Source organism: Colius striatus, chromosome Z (assembly GCF_028858725.1).
Source record: "Colius striatus isolate bColStr4 chromosome Z, bColStr4.1.hap1, whole genome shotgun sequence".
In the NCBI taxonomy this organism is placed as follows: domain Eukaryota; kingdom Metazoa; phylum Chordata; class Aves; order Coliiformes; family Coliidae; genus Colius; species Colius striatus.
This window is the reverse complement of record NC_084790.1, coordinates 85,363,071-85,377,099: the sequence shown is the minus strand read 5'-3', so window position 1 is coordinate 85,377,099 and position 14,029 is coordinate 85,363,071. Positions and strand designations below refer to the sequence as shown.

The 14,029-nt window shown below is 42.6% G+C and overlaps 1 protein-coding gene across 2 annotated transcripts in view; it reads left to right on the top strand.

Moving 5' to 3' along the window:
- DYM (dymeclin) overlaps nt 1-14,029 on the top strand; it is a 231,561-nt gene that overhangs the window by 32,372 nt on the left and 185,160 nt on the right. The gene's annotated exons all lie outside the window — the stretch shown is intronic.

Sequence of the window (14,029 nt, the reverse complement as noted above, 5' to 3'; positions counted from 1 at the left end):
GCTTTTTGCTCTCTTTTTTCCTGGCTACTTTCTATGAATTAAGCATGAGAGAATATGGAACTTTGAGTGATAGGGTCATAATGTTTAAGTAGTTGTTTTGAAAGATTTATGTGATGGTGCAGAACCTGCTGCCAGTACCAACTCTGGGCATGCTCTTTTAATAAGTACTTGATCCACATCTCACACTCAGTTCAAACCGTCACCAGAAGTTATCCTGGTTTAATTTGTAGGAGTTTTGAGATATATTTCAGGTACCTCTGTTGGCACACATACAGGTAGTGCTAACTTTGGCGAGAAATGATTGTGCTGATAGTACAGGGTAAAGTATATTGGAGGCATCACTTCAACAGAGGGGATTGCAGCAAAGAGCAAATGAAAGTTCCCCTTCTGTAATTGCGTGGGATCTTGAATTGCTTGTGCATTAAACAAGTCATGTGACTAATCTCTGAAATATCAGTTAATTGATGTCTGAAGGAGAGAAATAAGTGGAATGATTCTGTAGATCTCTAGGTTTGTGTGGATGGCTTCTTTCATGCATCTGCTATATGGAGTCTCCTTCCTTGGAGGTCTTCAAGACCCCCCTGGACATGTTCCTGTGTGACCTGATATAGGTGAACCTGCTTCTGCAGGGGGGTTGGACTGGATGGTCTCTGAAGGTCCCTTCCAACCCCTACCATTCTATGGTTCTATGATTCCACATCTCAATGGGATGCATGTCACGAAACAGACTTTATTATTATATGAAGGAGAATTTAATTTCTTCCTTGGAAATAAGAAACCAGAATTATTTGGGTTGGAAAAGCCCTTTAACCTCCTTGAGTCCAACCCTTTCCCCAGCACTGCCACGGCCACCATTAACCCATGTCCCCCAGCCCCATGGCTGTGAGATCCCTCCAGGGATGGGGACTGCACCACTGCCCTGGGCAGCCTGGGACAGGGCTGGTCAGCCTTTTGGGCATGAAATTGTTCCCCATCTCCAATGTAAACCTCCCCTGGTGTGACCTGAGGCTGTTTCATCTTGCCACTTGTAGCCTGGGAGAAGAGACCAACACCTGCTTGTTTTTTCACACCTGTCCTGATAAGTTTTAACTTCTTTTTTTCCAAGATAAGCTTTATGAAAGTTAATGTTGGCAGGACCTTTTGTGTTAACATGCATTGTAATCTATGCTTAAACTATAGCGCCCCAATTAAAGCGTCACAGCTTTGGAAGTGTTTCAGCTTGTCTCTTACAGTAGTAAATGCTGATGATGATTTAGTTTTTGTGCTTTGGATTGTTCCTTTGGTTGGAAGGCTGACAAAGTTGCAATAGTTTTTGAAACATTGCTCTCATTAAATACAACTCTGTCAACATTGCATGAGGGTTTTGTGTAGGTAGTGTGAAACGAATTAGTGATATGATTTAGGATGTCATTCTGCAAAGCTTGTCAGGACTTCCTGGAACAGATACCCTTTTTGTTTGGAGCAGATTAGAGGAAGTACAAAGAGGTGAAAGGACTGAGATATATGGGTAGGTTCATAAATCCTGCAGGGTTTTATTTTTCTTTCTTGGAAGTCCCAGTGTTTGTGTGGAGTCCAATATCATTTACTCTGTCTTTCTGGCTGAAAAAGTTTTATAGCCGTGATTGTTCTTAACTCAACAGCTGAACCTGTCAGCATCTTTATTTCTGGGTGAATGTGGTTACTGGGAATGGAAGTAGCTGTTGAAAACACTTAGTTGACTATGTAATATAGTGGTAATAATGGCTTATTAAAAAAACCAAAGCCTATCTTTAATGTTTGAAAACATGCTCACTTTTTATAAGAGAGAGATGTGAAAGGTTTTGGGGGCTTTTTTTGTCAAGTAAGTTCTCTTAGCTAAACTTTTCCTGGAATAGCAGGAATTACAAGATACTAACACACAAGTGTGTTATCATTGTCTTGTTTGCCAGTGTGCCATCTTTAACAATGTGGTAATGCATTAACCAGTAGTTTTATCCCCATGTCATCAAAGGGTAAGTAGGGTAGGGGAAAGGAGATATGGAAAAACTGGCTTTCTCTAATGCACAGTGCAACTCTCTTCTTCATAAAGATGTTAAAGGCTGAGACATTTTTGCTTACTGCAGTACTATTTTTTTCAGGGGCTTAATGGGGATTATGTTAATAGTGAATTTGCTTTTTACTTATCTCCCTCTACCTGATCAGATTTACACTGTAAATTCTTTCTCCACTTTGTATCAAGAGAGTAGTTACTTTCTTTCTTGAGCTGGAACAAATCAAGTAAATTAGAAGCCTAATATGTGAATTTTGGGAAGGAACAGATTGAGCAAAATATTCAAACTTGTAATGATTTCTGTAGCAGGACTTAAAATCACTTGCAGGACGACAGGCAGCTCTGGCAGCTTACAACAGCATTGCTAGCAGAGTGTCTGTTTGTAAAGCTGCTATTAAAGATGAGTTTTTGTTGTGACAGACCATTAAAATCTCCATGCTGAGCCTGCCTTTGAAGTGTCGTTCAGAATGGCAAAGTTTTTCTTAGGAGCATTCAGTAGCCTTAACAGAGGATTGTCACAATTAGTGTGTCCCTTGGGTTCTGTGGATGCAATTTTATGATGGAGTGGATGCAGCTGGCAGCTGCTGTCTAAATATGTTGCTTTTCTATTCCCCTATTTAAGCCTTTTTTTTCCTTCTTCACTGAAATACAAAGATTCTGTCTAAAGACCATCTCTGTGTCCAAAATGCAGGAGAAGTCTGCACTCTGCTTTTGAGATGTCTTGCTGGGTGCTTTTTTGGTGTATGCTTCAGGGGGACTGTAATTCCTTCTCCCTCTCCTTATAATTTCAGATGTACTGTCTTAATGGGATGTTTTTGTTTGCTTTTTACCTTTGCAAATGTGTTACTGAGAGGTGGACAGCATTGCTGGATGGTGCTGTTTAGATCCTATTACAGAGTAGTGAGAAATGCACGATTTTAACATAGATCTTGTTATTCCTCACTGTTGAATATTATGCTGTGAAGATGTCTAAGATGACAAGTACTGTTGGGAGGAGATAGATGTTAGGATACCTGTGGGTGGTATTTTTCAGGCAGGTTCATGATCTCAACCCATATTCCAGATTGACCAAAAGCAATGAGTTTGGGTTTGATGGTGTCACCGAGTTCATGAAGGCTTGAGTCTTTCCTGAGCATGGGTATAGCTTGCTCTCACCTCTAAGTTTGCTCTACTAGAAGCCTTGGCAGAATGAGCTCATGTCTGCCTACAGAATAACCTACAGATGCACTTGGAAAACACAGGTGGGTAGTCTAGCTCAAAATTAATAAGAAAGGTGTGTGAGATGGGGAAGATGACAAGTGCTAAGTCTGTAATTCACCTCCCCATATCCCCTACTACGGTATATAACTGAAGAACCAAAATTTGTTGGTTTTTGTTGAGGAATATTGCAGAAGTGTACAGCAGAGCATAGCTAGGAATGTCTCAGAATTGTTCGTGGTCAGTTTGAGTAACTATGTCTCAATTTGTGTTGGGAGAGGCAAGCTTGCTGTAAGGCAGTTGCACTCAAACATTGCTCAAACAGGTTGTAGCAGGGACCATATGACTCTGCCAGATTGTGACTCTACATCTGAGAGTTATTAAAAACATCTTGAATAACCCTCTGGTGCGTTGTGCACAATGCCAAGGAGAAAAGGGTTTATCTATGAACATTTAATTTAAAGACATTTTGTAGAAACTACAAGATTGTTGCTTTTCAAGAATTAGGCATGTTCTGTCCCTCCTAACACTTGGGTTACGTTATGTTGATGTTTGATTTATAGCTCCCTTGGTTATGTCATGGATACTCTGCTTTTTCTTTAGTTTTGTTAATGTTAGCACTCAAGAGTGTTACATTAGTGGCTAAAACGGCATAGTCAGCAAAAACATGCAACTTTAGTGTTTAATTGTATAACTTTTATATAGAGACTCTCGCTAACGGTTCCTTGCAAGATAGAGCTCCCAAAGCTTTAAATTATAAAGACATCTTTCAGCAGCTTGTTAAGAGCTGGTACACATAACTGAACATCTGGTTGTTATCAGGACATTTTCACTTCATTTAGAACTATAAATGCGTGTTGAGGAAAAATAAAATGTTGTGATCTAGTTACATCACTGTTAAGTAGCACCCTGCAGTGCCAGTGGGAGTCAGTTGATATTTGTATTAGATTCCATTATTCATGGAGTTGCAGTTAGTTTAGGCTGCAATCTGAGTTACTTCCAAATTTAAATGTTAACAGTGTTTTGATTTGTTTAGGGATGCTCTGAATTTTCTGTGAGTTTCAAAGTTGGACGTGGGAGGAGGAAGGGTGATTAATTGATTACAAAGCTGCACAGGATTGTTGCACCGTAGGAATGAAACTATGTGCAGATGATGAGAAATGGTTAGTTTTTTTTCCTTGTTAATTATGAGCAGCAGAGAAGTTAAGAACTGTTTTCTCTCCTATTTCAGAAGTGTCATGTTGTAATCTTTTTTGTTGCTTTCAAAGCAATATAAATCATGATCGTGACTTTTATAACAGGACTATTCAAGGAACTTCTATCGAGATTGTAGCTCCACTATATGAAAAACAATTTGAGTTTAGCATTTTTTAGCAACTTTGTGTAATCATCAAAGGGAAACTTCAATTTTTTGAAAGTTAAGCTGAAGCTAGGAAAAATAAACAAACTGAAAGATTTGTATTGCTTCACCTTGAAGGTTCTCAAAGTGTAAGAGTATGTTGTGCTCCGTAAAGGAAGAATCTGATGAGTATAAAGGGAGTTTTATTTGCTGCTGTGCCTTGTGGTGGTGCACCAAATAAAAAATAACTTCTTTGGAAGATTTTCTTCATTATTTTCATATTTTCTCTTTTCTAATAGCAGATGTGAGGCCTCAGGTGTCTGAAGGTCCTAAGCGGAAGAAACCCTGTCACATATTTTTTCTGTTCTGGGACAGAAAAACAGACTGTTTTAGTGGTTCTTTTTTTTAGATTTAAGTGTTTTCTATGACCTGTCTTTTCACTAGCTTTAACTTGGAGTCAACTTGGAACAAGCTTTCTTACCCCAGAGCGCAGTATCAGAGGTCTGTACTATTATCATATGTCACGCACTACGTTCAATCTCCTAACAACCTGCTTTTGCTGGTGCGGTTTTCAGCCCTGTTTTCACAAAAGATACTGAGTGTATGTTGAAAAACACCCACTTGTTAGGGTTTGGTCTCTGGTCTGGGTAGCAAAGACTGAAGTTGAGCATCTCTCTTTTTGTCACCTTAAGAGTTTACATACTTTCAAATCAGTAATGAGTACCCTACCCTAACTTTTTTTTCCCCCAGTTACCTAGACTAGCATGAGACTAAAACTGCTCTGTGCTGCCCCTCTGTCAAAGACAAGCAGCACATTGGAGAGGTGGTGTTACAGAGAGATATGGAGCAGGTCTGCCACTCTCCCAGGCCGCACAGCTAGAACACGAGATGCGATTCCTCTGCTTTGACTTTCCAGATACCTGCAATTGTCTGTGGTAGCTTTCTGAGCACCTGAGTCATCTATGTCTGCCATTGCCCTGGGGACTGAAAGCAGTACAAGCCCAGTCATTTGAGCCATTTGTTTTTATGGATGTTTGGGTAGCTTTCTTGAGATCTTGAAGAGTTAGGTCTTTAACTTAGATTTAGTGGATATTGCTAATGAGACTTGCCTCACCTGGAGTCCTGTGTCCAGTTTTGGGCTCCCCAGCACCAAAGGGATGGGGAACCGCTGGAGAGAGTCCAGCACAAGGCCATCAAGATGATCAGGGGACTGGAGCGTCTTTCTTATGAGGAAAGGCTGCGGGACCTGGGACTGTTTAGTCTGGAGAAGAGGAGACTGATGGGGGGAGGGTCTCAGTAATAGTTACAAATATCTAAATGGTGGGTGTCAGGAGGTTGGGGCAGCACTTTTTTTTCCTGTTTTATCTAGTGACAGGACAAGGGGTGATGGAAAGAAGCTGGAGCACAGAAAGTTCCATTTAAACATAAGAAAAAAACTGTTTCAGTGTTTCAGTGAGGGAGCCCTGGCACAGGCTGCCCAGGGAGGGTGTGGAGGCTCCTTCTTGGGAGTTCTTCAAAACCCACCTGGATGAGTTCCTGTGTAACCAGATCTAGGTGAACCTGCTTCTGCAGCAGGGTTGGACTGGATGATCTCTAAAGGTCCCTTTCAACCCCTACCATTCTGTGACCATTCTGTGATGTGAAATAAAACTGTAGAGGAATATAGATTCTCTGTGCAACACTGAAGTCCTAGACTAATATATTTAATATGTAGAGAGAACAAGTAAGTGCCAATGAAGTGAAAAAGGACACAGCCGCGTAGTCTCAGATGGTTGAGGAACATTTCTGGGAATAAAGAGTCATGAATCCAACTGTTGTTTTAATCTTTTAGATACTTTCTTTGGAGCATTTCTGTCTTTTTTTTGTTTTCTCATCCTCATTCTGTCTTGTACTTGACAATACCCAGTGTGAGGGAGATGCAGCAGGAAATGTCAGAGATGCTTTCTGCTTCCAGTTGATATTTTTTGAGTCACTCTTTGGGAGATCTCCCAAACGTTTGGAGTCAACTGTGATGAGTGTAGCGCATTATTGGCTGCCACGGTGTGTATGTACCATCAGTGGGTGTAAAATTAGGAGTGAGTCCAAGAGGAAAGATTTTGTTCACTTTGAGTTGTTGTATCCTGAGACTGATAAGCAGATATTCTACTTGCTTCTCAGTTTTCAAAACTGATCCTATTCTCTGTGGTGACTCCTCTTTCACCTTTCTGGTGGGCCCTCAGGAAACGGGGAAATGAAACCTGGTTCCTGAATGATTTGAGCGTTTTTGTATGAATCAGCCCTTTTGGCAACTCTCCTAAATTAGAAAATGAGCTACCTTTTAACCTTTTAATACTCAGAGTAGGCAGCTCTGGCTGGGTGAAAGTTCAGGACCATATTTAAATGGGGAGGGGGCTTGGTCTAGCAGTGTGAGTTGAAATTCATAGGTTTGTTTCTGGCTGTTCAGCTTGTTTGCTCTGTAGGTGTGAAATCATTTATGAGCTTTTAGTCTCTGTGTGCTAAGGTACAGAAATAGCAGCATTTCATTGAGAAATTAAGGTATTTACAATAGCATATGCTTTCAGAGTGGTGACTGGAGTTCCTTGCTGAGATTTTCCTTTATATTGCCTGGATGCTTCGTTGGGTTTTCTGTTTCACAGACCTCTCTCTTGTGGTCAGGGAATGAAGCTGAATGATGTGATGAGCACAAAAAGGAGTTGTGAGGAGTGCTTGGCATTGGAGAGAAGCCAGCAGAAGCGGGATGGTGACACATGGGGAGATTATTGAAGTTCTCTGAAGATGACACTGGTAATAGGTCATCCACGTGGTTTTGAATGGAAAAACCAGATGCCAGGACACGGGGGAGCTGAGGTTTTAACAGGATCATAGGTCTTGTTTTGTGGGGAGTGTTTGCATCAGTTTGAAAGAGTAGTTATGCTAATATCTCTCCTCTTTCCAAGTTAGATACATCAGCCACTGGTAGCATCAGACCCGTGAAAACTACTCCTATTGCTTATACTTGAGTCTGCCTGTGTAGACAGGAGTATTTTGGTTTTCTGTTTTCCCTAGAGGATATGGCTGACAGATGACCTTGCTATTATGATCTTCACATTTAGAACTTTTTAAGTGAAGTATCAGTGTTGTGATACATTTGAAATAAGTATCTGTAAAGGAGCAAGGTGACACCTTGGTCCAATTCAGGCAGACAAAATTCCAGCAGACAGTTGATCTGGTGCAGTTCTCCAGCCCCTAAATCCCAAAAGGTTCGTCTTCCTACACAGTTTATTAAATCAAGATAGAGGAGGAGAAGGCTGTGTGTGTTGCCTACCTGGACCTTAGTAAAGCTTTTGACACCGTTTCCCACAGCATCATCCTGAAGAAACTGGCTGCCCATGGCTTGGATGGACCGACTCTTCATTGGGTGGAAAACTGGTGATGGCTGGGCCCAGAGAGTGGTGGTCAATAGAGTTAAATTCAGTTATTGGCCAACAACTGAGGGGCTGGAGTGTGGCCAGAGCTGGGCAGTGGAGCTGGGGAAGGGGCTGGAGCACAAGGGTGCTGGGGAGGGGCTGAGGGAATGGGGGTGTTGAGCCTGGAGAAGAGGAGGCTGAGGAGAGACAGGAGCACTCTCTGACACTCCCTGACAGGAGGTTGTCACCAGGAGGAGGTCAGTTTCTGCTCCTTAGCTACAAGCAACAAGAGGAAACAGCCTCAAGTTGCACCAGAGGAGGTTTAGATTGGAGATGGGGAAGACTTTTTGTCCTTGAGAGGGCTGTCCAGCCCTGTCCCAGGCTGCCCAGGACAGTGGTAGGGTCCCCATCCATGTAGACATCGCAAAGCCATCTACGTGAGGTGCTGAGGGCCATGGGCTGGTGATGGGCTTGGCAGTGTGTGATTTAATGATTGGACTTGGTCATAAAGGTCTTTTGCAACTAAAATCATTCTGTGATTCTATAAGAACACACAGTTTTATTGATTTAAGACCAGAAAAGAAGTGATAACCTTTCCACTTTGTATCCTGGAAGAATTAGTTACTCTACGAGTTTTTTCTAAAGCACTACTTCTTTTAAATCTAGCTGCAGTGCTGCTTTAAAGCTGTACACCCAGGTCCATAGGCCTCTCAAAGAGTGAACCCAGGATCTCTGCTATCTACTTGACAAAAGGGTTTAAGGTGAAAATTATCTCTGAGTTGTTAGAATTGTGGCATTTGGTTTTAATGGGTTGTCTAACAGTTGCTGTAATGCAAGTTGTACATGGTTGTTTAGCTTAGAAGTGTTTTATGAAGTGATCTGATAAGATTGCTTTTGGAAGGAGTCTCTTGAGTATGTATTGAGTTTGTGTGGAAACATTTTCATGCTTGGTGGGGAGCTACAGTGATGGCTTCTGTGAGAAGCTACCAGAAGCTTTGCCTCTGTTCAACAGAGCCAATGGCAACTGGCTCCAAGATGGATCTGCTGCTGGCCAAGGCCAAGCCCGTCGGTAACAGTGGTAACACCTCTGAGGTAACGTGTTGAAAATGGGGAGTAAAAGTTGGCAATTGCAGCTGGAGAAAGGAGTAAGAATGAGCAAGAACAACAATTCTGCAGACTCCAAGGTCAGGGAAGAAGAAAGAGGAGGAGGTGCTCCAGCTACCAGAGCAGAGATTCCTCTGCAGCCCCTGGTGCAGCTCATGATGAGGCAAGCTCTGCCTCTGCAGCCGTGGAGATCCACCCACAGCCCATGGAGGAGGCCACACCAGAGCGGATGGATGCCTGAAGGAGGCTGTGAGCCTGTAGGAAGCCCACCCTGGAGCAAGCTTCTAGCAGCACCTGAGAACCCACAGAAGGAGGAGACCAAGCTGGAGCACGTTTGCTGTCAGGACTTGTGACTCCATGGGGTACCCACGTTGGAGCACTTCCTACCTGAAAGATTGTTTCCCCCATGGACAAGACCCACGTTGGGGTAGTGCAGCCCATGGGAAGGACTCAGGTTGAAGAATTTTGTAGAGGATTGTCTTCTGTGGGAAGACCCCCACACTGAAGCAGGGGAAGTGTGAGGAGTCCTCCTGAGGAGGCAGAAGCAGCAGAGACAATGTGAGATCAACTAGCTGCAGCACCCTTTCCCTGTCCTCCTGTGCTGCTGGAGGGGAAGAGGCAGAGAAAATCAGGAGTGAGTTGAGCCCAGAAAGAAAGGAGGGGTGGGCAGAAGATGTTTTAAGATTTAGGTTTTATGTCTCATTAGCCGAATTTATTAGCAATCAAATCAGAGTAGGATAATTTCTCCAGGTCGAGTCTGTTTTGCCTGTGATAGTAATTGGCAAATGATCTCTTCCTGTCCTCATCTCCACCCATGACCCTTTCATTGTATTTTCTCTCCTCTGTCCAGTTGAGGAGGGGAGTGACAGATCAGCTTCGGTGGGCACCTGGCATCTAGCCAGAGTCACCCCACCACAATGTGTTAACCTTTTGTCATGGAAGTGTAGATACTTAAATGTGTGTTAAATACATTCATGTTCATGTTAAGCTAGTCTCAAGGAGTCTTGCATTTAGGAGCTCAAGTATCGTTCTCTGACAAATTCATAAGATAATCATGGATACAAATGATATGTCTTTGCTTTGGAGACTAATTGTGTGTGTGTGTATGATTTGTTGCCAGAAATCAGTTGTAACTTGGGTGTCACATACAACAGCCAGCCTGGACCTATTCCATCTGGTTAAAGCGCCCTGTGTTTGCTCTGTGCCACTGTGTAAGAAATACGATACTGAGGAGAGCAGCTACTTCTAATAAGGAAAAAAACCCAAATGCAGGAGTGGAAGAGTTGCCATGGTTTCTAGAGTTCAGTCTATGGCACATTGTTCCCTTGTGAAAGAGGTACATCTAAAGAGGGACAAGAACATGCTATCTGTTAGCTTGCCTCTGTGATAAGGGAATATATCCTCCAGTGGGAAGGAGAGAGAAAAAAGAGGAAGAAAGTGAGAATGACTTGAAATCTCAAAAAGAGGAAATGCAAAGGGAGGGGAAAAACCTAGATGCCCTGTGTGTGCTTTGATGTATTGCTCCATGAAATCCATTTACTTGGGACCTGAACTTTATCTGACTTTAGTGGGGTTTTTGTTTGTGTTTATAAGGCACTTGGAAAGGAAAGAAAAAAATACCCACAGAAACTCAAAATGTCATGTGGTTATTCTGATGTTTTCTTTAAATAAATAGTTAAATAATTTTGACATGTAATTGATCCATGAGTTCATTATTTCTAGTTTCCTTCTTATCTGCAAGCAGGCAGTTTTCAGAGGAAGCTGGAGACCAGCACGAGTTCCATGTAAAGTCATTCTATGTGACCGATAGCTTTGAATCAAAAAATAAATTCAAAACCAAAATCCCCTCTTCTGTAGTCTCTCTATATAAATAAACAATATTTTCTTTGAAGTTAAAAGAGGTTCCTGGTAGTTCTTGTGACCCCTTGGAAATGTTTGAGTTCCAGAAAACTGTGTATTTGACCCTTGGTGGAGAAAACAATTCTGCTTTATCCTTATGCTAATAAGTGAAGGAAAGCTGTAGCTGAGGGGTTATCCCAGATGCCGGGAGTCTGTGTATGTTTTTGTCAGACCAGATTTAATTTCAATGCATTTTACAGGTTGAGTGAAATATTTCTGCAGTTAAATGTGCCCTAACTCAGTTTTGAATAGCAAGAACACTGGAATCACTTACTAACTGGAGCAGCATGGATTTAACTCTCTTTCTGTTAGGTTTTTGGTTTGGTTTGGTTTTTTTCAGGGTTATGTATAGATATTGAAAGGAGATTGTAAAAAAACACTCAATGCATTACAGTAACCTCTTTGTTTAGTTCTTTACAGAGAATCTTCTAAAGATAGAAAATAATTTTGCCCCATCTCCACTTTTATGGTTCATCAGAAAAAACAGTGAACAAATTATGCAAATGGAGAAAAAGCAGAGTAGACTCTAAAGTTTACATCCTCTCACTGAAGTGAACCACTGTGCCATGGAGTTATTATCCTTTTCATTCGTCAACAAATTTGGGAGACATTGTTTTTGTGTTCTCAGCTTTGGTAATGGTATCACAGAGTCACAGAATGGTAGGGGTTGGAAGGGACCTTTAGAGATCATCCAGTCCAACCCCCCTGCAGAAGCAGCTCCCACCTAGATCAGGTCACACAGGGACGTGTCCAGGTGGGTCTTGAAGCCCTCCAAGGAAGGAGCCTCCACACCCTCCCTGGGCAGCCTTGGCCAGGGCTCCCTCACTGAAACACTGGAGCAGTTTTTTCTTATGTTTAAATGGAACTTTTTGTATCCCACCTTCATCCCATCACCCCTTGTCCTGTCACTAGATAAAACAGAAAAAAAGTGCTGCCCCAACCTCCTGACACCCACCTCAGGAGGTTCCTCTTGCCCAACTCTCAAGCTGGTCAAGATCCCACGGACTGACAGCACAGCCTCTGGGGAATCAGCCAGTGCTCCCAATTTGGTGCCAGCAGGGAACTTGCTGAGGGTCACTCTGTCCCCTCACCCAGGTGGTTGATGAAGATGTTGAACAAGACTGGCCCCAGAACCCATCCCTGTGGAACTCCACTGGCCACAGGCCTCCAACTCGATTCTGTGCTGTTGCTCACCCTGCTCTGGGCTCTGTCATTCAGCCAGCTCTCTATCCACCTCACTGTCCACTCATCCCAGCCACACTGCCTGAGCTTTCTGATGAGGATATTGTGGGAGACAGTGTCAAAAGCCTTGCTGAAGTCAAGGTAGATGACATCTGCTGCTCTCCCCTCATTTCCCGAGCTGATAGAAGGCATCAGGTTGGTCAAACAGGATTTCCCCTTGGTGAATCCATGTTGACTCCCCCTGATAACCATCTTACCCTTCATATATTCAGTGACAACATTCAAGATGAGTTGTTCCATCACCTTTCCAGGGATGGAGGTGAGGGTGACCGGCCTGGAGTTTCCTGGGTCGTCCTTCCTGCCCCTTTTGCAGCCTGCAGTGACATTGGCCTTTCTGCAGTCCTCAGGTACCTCGCTGTCCTCCATGATTGTCCAAAAATGATGGAGAGAGGCTTAGCAATCACATCAGCCAGCTCCCTCAGCACTCTCAGATTCATCCAATCAGCACCCTTTGACTTATGAGCCTTAAGCTTGGCCAACAAGTCTTTAACCTCTTCGTCTTCCACCCAGGGCAAGTCCTCTGCTGTCCAGGCCATCCTGTTATCCTTGCCAGACTGGGCTGGCCTTGGCCATAAAGACTGAAGCAAAGAAGGCATTCAGTAGTTCAGCCTTCTCTGCATCCTCTGTCACCAGGGCACCCTCTGTGTTCAGCAGTGGGCCCACATTGCCCTAATCTTACTTTTGCTGCTGATGTACCAGAGAAACCCATCTTGTTCTCTTTTACTTTCCTAGCTAGGTTTAATTCTAGCAGGGCTTTGACCTTCCCGGTTGCACCTCTGCGTGCTCTGGCAAGGCTCCTGTATTCTTCCCAAGTAATATTCTGAATTCTTTTTTCAATAGCTAAAAAGTGTTTTTCCAAACTATTTTTTTTTTTAAGAAGAACATACATATAGATCCTCCTTGCTTTTCTTGGGCTGAAGGTGGGCAGTGGATTGCAAAGCATTTCTGTTTTGGGGAGGGCATGGGAACTGCTCCTAGCTCGACCTTACTGAGACGAATTTGCAGTGGAATGAGATCACAGTATAACCTCTGGCCTGATCTACTTATTAGCATTTACACTGGCCAAATTCCTCAGTATTAGGCAAAAAGTCAGGTAGCTCACAAAACTTAAAAGCAATTAAAATGTGCTTCATGATTTTCAGGAAGAATGTTATTCAAGCAGTGTGTCTCTCCCTGGCCTAGAGCTTAAAGTGTTACAGATTCAAATACTTACATCGTGAGAGAGAAAAGTGAAAACAGAGAGTTTGCATAAACTTCACTTTCAAAATCATTTTTGTATCAAATGTAATGCAGTTGTGTGGACTGGGATCCAGGAAATTCGTGTTCCAGACTTTGCTCTAGACTTTGAGGAAATAACAGTATGCTCTTTGCTCAGAAACTGGCCCAGAGCTACTGCAGGAGAGCTTAAGCTGTCTGCACAGCATGATATAAGGAACTCTTCTTCCTTATGCTTTACAGTAATGCTTGTTATTTACAGCATTTCTAACAGCACACTCAAGGATACCAATTGTATTTCAGGGTGCTAAAAATCAAACTGACTTCTTCTAAAAGGAATCCTGTCCATTTTGGTAAGGACCGCACCAGTTCTGCACCTCAGACTAAGGAGCTTTACTTCAGCCAGTCTTTTCCCATTGCTAATTTATTTGTAAGAATGTAATTTAAAGAATAAGATTAATTCTAAGAATACATTTTTTAAGACCATCATTTTTTGCAGACTGACACTAACAGAGAAAAGCCCACTGTCACTGCTTGAACACACGTTGATGCTGATTAAAGAAAAAGAGATATTTTTAGATCTTCAAATTTGAGAAGTATTTTGAATTTCTGGTAGGT